The following is a 7,695-nucleotide window of genomic DNA, read 5'->3' as shown; positions in this document are numbered from 1 at the left end:
ATCTGGTCAAACAACATTTTTTTCAAAAAGTTTACTAAGGGTTGGTGACTGAGAAATTCTATAGGAAGAGAGAGACTGCAGATTCTTTCAAACAACAATTTTATAAGATTAGCAAAAATGAAGCAATCAACCATAACCAAGAAGGGCTTAACAGCTTAACAAACATAGCCGGGTCTCTGCTTTAATAGTGAAAATACAACCCCTTTCTGTGTACATGGCAGTCAGCAGATAGTGTGTAAAAGGTATTAGTTGTCTGTGCAGACTTTAAGATAGCACAAGGTTGATAGTCCGAGGGCTCAACCGTCTAACTGCATCCACAACATCAACCACGATATTGTACCCCTTTCTGCAAGGTTCCATACTTGTGACTTTCTGTAGATAGTAATCCCATGGGATGTCACATGCTGCGGTTGCACCCAAACGGCTTTTAGCTGTAAGCCCAGTCTTATGACTAAGTCACACCAAGACAAGTTTGTATCAGGTTAGAAAAAACACTAGCATAAAACAAAAGACTATTCTTTAAGCAGTAAAACACAGGAGAGCATGACTAATTCTGTAATTTTCCATTGCATAACCTCCCTTTTGATACTAAGTCTCAACCTAATAGAAAATGACTTAGTTTCAAAACTTTCACATAATGCAATTAATTCTCAGAAGGGGGAAAGGAACATATGAATTTAAACGTCAGCACATACTTTATCACCACACACAAGGCAATTGTTTCGTTGATACTGTTCATATTGCCTGTTGTCCATTTGTGTACAGTAAAATAGCATTGTATCTGGTCCAACAGTTTTTTTCTCTAAAAGTTTACTAAGGGTTGGTGACAGGCTGATTAATCGGCTACTTGAGCCAGTAAATGTGGCTTTACTATTCTTAGGTAGCGGAATGACTTTTGCTTCCCTCCAGGCCTGAGGGCACACACTTTCTAGTAGGCTTAGATGGAAGATATGGCAAATAGGAGTGGCAATATCATCCGCTATTATCCTCAGTAATCTTCCCATCCAAGTTGTCAGACTCCGGTGGCTTGTCATTGTAGATAGACCAATAAAAATTCACCTCTTCCACACTCACTTTACGGAATTCAAAATTACACTGTTATCTTTCATTATTTGATTAGTTATACATGGATTTGTTGTGCCAGCATTTTCTGCTGGCATGTCATGCCTTAGTTTGCTAATCTAAAATTATTAAAGTAATATGTGAATTCAGTGAGTTTTGGGATGAATGAGCCACCTGATTCAATTAATTTTGGATCTGAGTTTTCCTTTTTGCCCAACATTTTAAGGTGCTCCAAAGCTTTTTACTATCAACTTTATAAAATGTCTCTTTGTTTCATAGTATAGTTTATTATTTCTATTCCGTTTAGTCACATAATTTCTCAATTTGCAGCATGCTTGCCAATCTATTGTGCAGTCAGACTTATTTTACCATTCCTTTTGCCGCTCAACCAGACAATTTTTAAATTCCTCATCCATTCACAGGGATTTAACAGTTTTTACAGTCATTTTCTTAATGGGTCCATGCTTATTAGTAACTGGAATAAGCAATGTCTTAAATATGTCAAGTGCAGCATCTGGTTGCTCATCAATACGGGGCGGCAGTGTAGCCTAGTGGTTAGAGCGTTGGACTAGTAACTGGAAGGTTGCAAGTTCAAAACCCCCGAGCTGACAAGGTACGAATCTGTCGTTCTGCCCCTTGCCTGGCAGTTAACCCACTGTTCCCAAAATAAGATTTTGTTCTTAACTGACTTGCCTGTTTAAATAAAGGTTAAAAAAAAATACACACCACAGAACAACAAATATTCTTTACATCAACAACATAGAAGTCACTACAAAACTTTGTATTACCTCTTGTACACTACATTAGGCCCAGCCTTTGGAACTTCGGTCTTCCTAGATATGCCTGCTATATTGTGATCACTACATCCTATGGATTTGGATACTGTTTTAAAGCAAATTTCTGCAGCATTAATAAATATGTGATCAATACATGTTGATGATTTCATTCCTGTGCTGTTTGTAACTACCCTGGTAGGTTGACTGATAACCTGAACCAGGTTGCAGGCACTAGTTGCCGTTTGCAGCTCACACAATTTGTGGAACCTTTCACAGGCCCACAAGAAGCAGGATAGCGTACTCCCGCAGCTCCCAGCGATAGGTCCAGTCCTCCCACAGCAGGCAGAGCCCCGTCAGACCCAGAGAGAGGACAAGGAGCCAAACTCAAAGACAAAGTCGCTGTTAGAGTCAGCACAGCTGTCGCAGACACAGGCAGTCCAAGTAAAGAAGGCACCAGGGCAGAAAAGTTATTCTTCATGTCGATTTGCTCCAGACCTCTCTCAGACACTACTCCATTTAGCAGGATGCCACTGCCTTCGGTTTCTACGACTTGTGACATGGGACCAGCACTGATTGAAACAATCCTCTTACTGTTCTCCTACTACTCCACTAGAAGATGGAGGAGGAGAAGCAGATGGAGCTAACTTCCTTGGCAGACAAGTTCCAGGTAGCACAGGCCACCCGGATAGGGACAGATGACAAGAAGGGGATACATCCATCAAGCTCAAGCAACGTCCAGCCACAGGAGTTGAGAACGTTCCAGTTTGCGTTTTCCCCATAAGTTCACGCAGAATTGACTTTTGCTTGCTAAGGATAGCATCCTCACTCCTGTAATCCTCCGCAAGCAAACAATTGGCGCATTCGAACTCAATTAGCACATTGGAACACAATATTGTCCCGGACCTGAGTGTAAATTTAGATTTTTTTATTTAACCCAGTAAGTTGACTGAAAACACATTCTTAATTACAGTAACAACCTGGGGAATAGTTAAAGGGGAGAGGACATGAATGAGCCAATTGCAAGCTGGGGATGATTACAATTGGCTCATTCATTCAGGTGATGGTATGAGGGCCAGATTGAGAATTTAGCCAGGACACTGGGGTTAACACCCCTACTCTTACAATACGTGCATGGGATCTTAAGTGACCACAGAGAGTGATGACACCCATTTAACGTCCCATCCGAATGCCGGCACCATACACAGGGCAATGTCCCCGATCACTGCCCTGGGGAATTGGGATATATATTTAGACCAGAGGAAGGGTGTCTCCTACTGGCCCTCCAACACCACTTCCAGCAGCATCTAGTCTCCCGTCCAGGGACTGACCGGGACCAACCTTGCTAAGCTTCAGAAGCAAGCCAGCAGTGGGATGCAGGTGGTATGCTGCTAGCAATAAACATAGCTTCCACAGCACTGTGTAGTTCATTAGTTGTGGTCAGTAGTTGTGTGTTTGTGGTCAGTAGTTGTGTTCAGTGGCCGTCAGTAGTTGTGGTCAATAGATTTGTGGTTGTGGTAAGTAGTTGTGGTTTAGTAATTGTATTAATTTGTTGTTTGGTTTAGTTCATTAGCTGTGGTCGGTAGTTGTGGTCAGGAGTAGTGGTCAGCAGTTGTATGGTTGTGGTCATTAGTTGTGTGGTTCATTAGTTGTGTGGTCAGTAGTTTTGTGGTTGTGGTCAGTAGTTGTGGTCAGTAGTTGTAGTAAGTATTTGTGGTTTAGTAGTTGTGTTCAGTAATTGTGGTTATGGTCAGCAGCTGTAGTCAGTAGTTGTGGTTAGTAGTTGTTGGCAGTAGTTTTGTAGTTGTGGGGTTGTGGTCATCAGTTCTGTGGTTGTGGTCATTAGTTGTGTGCATCAGTAGTTGTGTGGTCAGTAGTTGTGTGGTTGTGGTTAGTAGTTCTGGTGAGTAGTGTGTGGTTGTGGTCAGTAGTTGACGTAAATAGTTGTGTGGTTGTGTAGTTTAGCTGTTGTGTGATCAGTAGTTGTGTAGTTGTGGTCAGTACTCATCAGTAGTGTTGGTAAGTAGGTGTGTGGTCAGTAGGTAAGGTCAATAGTTGTGAATATATGCAGATTAACCTGTAACTCCACCTATACAAAAACATATGAAAACATGAGCACATTACCTTGATGCTTTCTCTGCTAAATCTAACAAGCCCCTTCAACAGATGATCAACCGCAATTCACTATGGATATTAGATCCAACATGGATCCAGGCACAACTGTCTTCACTGGTGTAACGAATGAGACACCAAAATATTCGTCACAAACACCTTTGTTCCAGCACCATGGGCTGTTGATGCATTACATGCGGTATCACAACAGCTGTTTGTCACTTGACTGTCATTTGGAAAATTCCTTCCTGGATCAGATGAGGATGTGTGGAAATCACGGAGTAACTAATCAGCTGGACACCAAATGCGCATCCATTAGTATTATACATAATTATTGAAGAACCACGTTTAATGGCAGTATTGATTTAGGTTTTAACCATCAAGGTAAGGTGACTCTTTTGGTTAGAAGCAATCCATTTTGCCATCACATTTATTATTTTGGATTTATGTGCCCATGAAAACTGTTTTCACCGCGTAACATAAGGTAAAATGAATATTATAGTTACACTATATTATACACTGCTCAAAAAAATAGAGGGAACACTTAAACAACACAATGTAACTCCAAGTCAATCACACGTCTGTGAAATCAAACTGTCCACTTCGGAAGCAACCGTGATTGACAATACATTTCACATGCTGTTGTGCAAATGGAATAGACAACAGGTGGAAATTATAGGCAATTAGCAAGACACCCCCAATAAAGGAGTGGTTCTTCAGGTGGTGACCACTTCTCAGTTCATATGCTTCCTTGCTGATGTTTTGGTCACTTTTGAATGCTGGCGGTTCTTTCACTCTAGTGGTAGCATGAGACGGAGTCTACAACCCACACAAGTGGATCAGGTAGTGCAGCTCATCCAGGATGGCACATCAATGCGAGCTGTGGCAAGAAGGTTAGCTGTGTCTGTCAGCGTAGTGTCCAGCACGGAGGCGCTACCAGGAGACAGGCCAGTACATCAGGAGACGTGGAGGAGGCCGTAGGAGGGCGACAACCCAGCAGCAGGACCGCTACCTCCGCCTTTGTGCAAGGAGGAGCAGGAGGAGCACTGCCAGAGCCCTGCAAAATTACCTCCAGCAGGCCACAAATCTGCATGTGTCTGCTCAAATGGTCAGAAACAGAGGAGGACACATGAGGATGGTATGAGGGCCCGACGTCCACAGGTGGGGGTTGTGCTTACAGCCCAACACCGTGCAGGACTTTTGGCATTTGCCAGAGAACACCAAGATTGGCAAATTCGCCACTAGCGCCCTGTGCTCTTCACAGATGAAAGCAGGTTCACACTGAGCACATGTGACAGACGTGACAGTCTGGAGACACCGTGGAGAACGTTCTACTGCCTGCAACATCCTCCAGCATGACCGGTTTGGCGGTGGGTCAGTCATGGTGTGGGATGGCATTTCTTTGGGGGGCCACACAGCCCTCCAAGTGCTCGCCAGAGGTAGCCTGACTGCCATTAGGTACCGAGATGAGATCCTCAGACCCCTTGTGAGACCATATGCTGGTGCGGTTGGCCCTGGGTTCCTCCTAATGCAAGACAATGCTAGACCTCTTGTGGCTGGAGTGTGTCAGCAGGTCCTGCAAGAGGAAGGCATTGATGCTATGTACTGGCCCGCCCGTTCCCCAGACCTGAATCCAATTGAGCACATCTGGGACATCATGTCTCGCTCCATCCACCAACGTCACGTTGCACCACAGACTGTCCAGGAGTTGGCGGATGCTTTAGTCCAGGTCTGGGAGGAGATCCCTCGGAGCATGCCCAGGCGTTGTAGGAAGGTCATACAGGCACATGGAGGCCACACACACTACTGAGCCTCATTTTGACTTGTTTTAAGGACATTACATCAAAGTTGGATCAGCCTGTAGTGTGGTTTTCCACATTAATTTTGAGTGGGAAATCCAGACCTCAATGGGTTGATAAATTTGATTTCCATTGATAATTTTTGTGTGATTTTGTTGTCAGCACATTCATCTATTTAAAGAAAAAAGTATTTAATAAGAATATTTCATTCATTCAGATCTAGGATGTGTTATTTTAGTGTTCCCTTTATTTTTTTGAGCAGTGTAGTTACATTTTCTGAGATCGCAATAGAAAAAACTTTCAGACAGGTAGATCCAGGATTCTTACAGGGTTCAAGTTCAATGTCTAATTTAACTGATTACTGCTTAATATATGATATAACAACAACTTACACTGCCATAAATGCAAGGACAGAAAAGTACTGTTTTATGTCACACAATTTAATGGGTTAAACATAGGTTTTAAATACATTTTTATTGAAAATAGCTATGATTCCCCCTTACATCCTAATGGAATGACATGAAAAATATTGTCTGATTATTATCAATGACTTATTAACAGTTGTAACAAGTTGTCCAGTGTAGGAAATCCTCACTGGTACCCTAGTTTATAGAAAGACCCAATTGCAAGAAGGGCCTTTTCATGTTGCGGGTTTGAGGAGTTCTTAATTCTTCAACACATTAAACAGTTTTGGGGGACCACAGCCAGTTGGCCTCCTCTCACGCATGTTTGTCTTGTTAAGGACGAAAGGAAGAAAGGCACGTCTCTATTCCCTCCAGACAATCAGTTCCTCCAGACAACCTAGTTCCTAGAGAGCCTACACCGGTAGCACTTTCTAATAACTCCACGTAATAAACCATTCATAATGGATTTGTACATTGTTTTTTTTTAGCATTTGTTAATCATTACTCCATTCATACAATGTTTGATATTGGTCCTTATAAACAATTTACAATCTTTGTCACAACTTCTGCCGAAGTCGGTCCCTCTCCTTGTTTGGGCGGCGTTCGGTGGTCGACATCACCGATCTTCTAGCCATCGCAGCTCCACTTTTCATTTTCCATTATTTTGTCTTGTTTTCCTGCACACCTGGTTTACATCTCATCATCATTACTATGCGTATTTAGCCGTCTGTTCCCTCCATGTCTGTGTGGGGTATTGTTTATTGTCGAGGTTGGCACGCTTCCGGCTGGTTAGCGCCAGGCTTTATGTATACCTGTGTGTTGTGGCAGCCTGTACTTTGTACTTTGTTTGTGGTACTTTGTGCTGCCTTACTTGTTTTGGGCATTTGGTTTTGGTGACTCTGTTGCATTCTGGTCTTACTATTTGCCTCAGTAAAGTGCTTCGTGTTCACTCATCTCTGCTCTCCTGCGACCTGACTTCCATACACCAGCTACACCCACCATTGACAGTCTTGCGTGGCCTAATCGAGTGTGGGCTATTTATACTTTACAAATACTTTAGAAAATGTTTTGCGTGACCAGTGTAATTTATCACAAAAAGATGGGCATACCATTGGTAGACATTGTCTCCTAGAACACATCAATAAGCATGCAATACAAAGGATGTTTAAATATATTATTATAATATTAATATAATTATAATATTTTATTCCAAAACAGTCAAACTGTTGGAATAGTGTGATGTGTAACTCCAGGCAAACTCTAGGCTGAGTAAAATAACGTTTTTCACCCGAACATTAGCGTTTCTTGGCAGTGACTTCTCTGTCAAAACCAAAGTGTGGATTGCAGTCACTAATTAGACAAGTTCACAGACTGCTTACGAGGTAAGGAAACAAATATCTGAGCACATCATTTCGCTGAACTATCCCATTACGTTTAAAGAGTTACTCCCTTTAAAGGTCCAGTAAAAGTGCAGCTTAATAAAGCCACGTGTGAAAAATGTCTGAAGCACTGGAATCATTTAAAGGTTATAATTTACATATAATA

The sequence above is a fragment of the Oncorhynchus masou genome, chromosome 5 (assembly GCF_036934945.1).
Source record: "Oncorhynchus masou masou isolate Uvic2021 chromosome 5, UVic_Omas_1.1, whole genome shotgun sequence".
In the NCBI taxonomy this organism is placed as follows: Eukaryota; Metazoa; Chordata; class Actinopteri; order Salmoniformes; family Salmonidae; genus Oncorhynchus; species Oncorhynchus masou.
Note: the sequence above shows the minus strand (reverse complement) of the source record.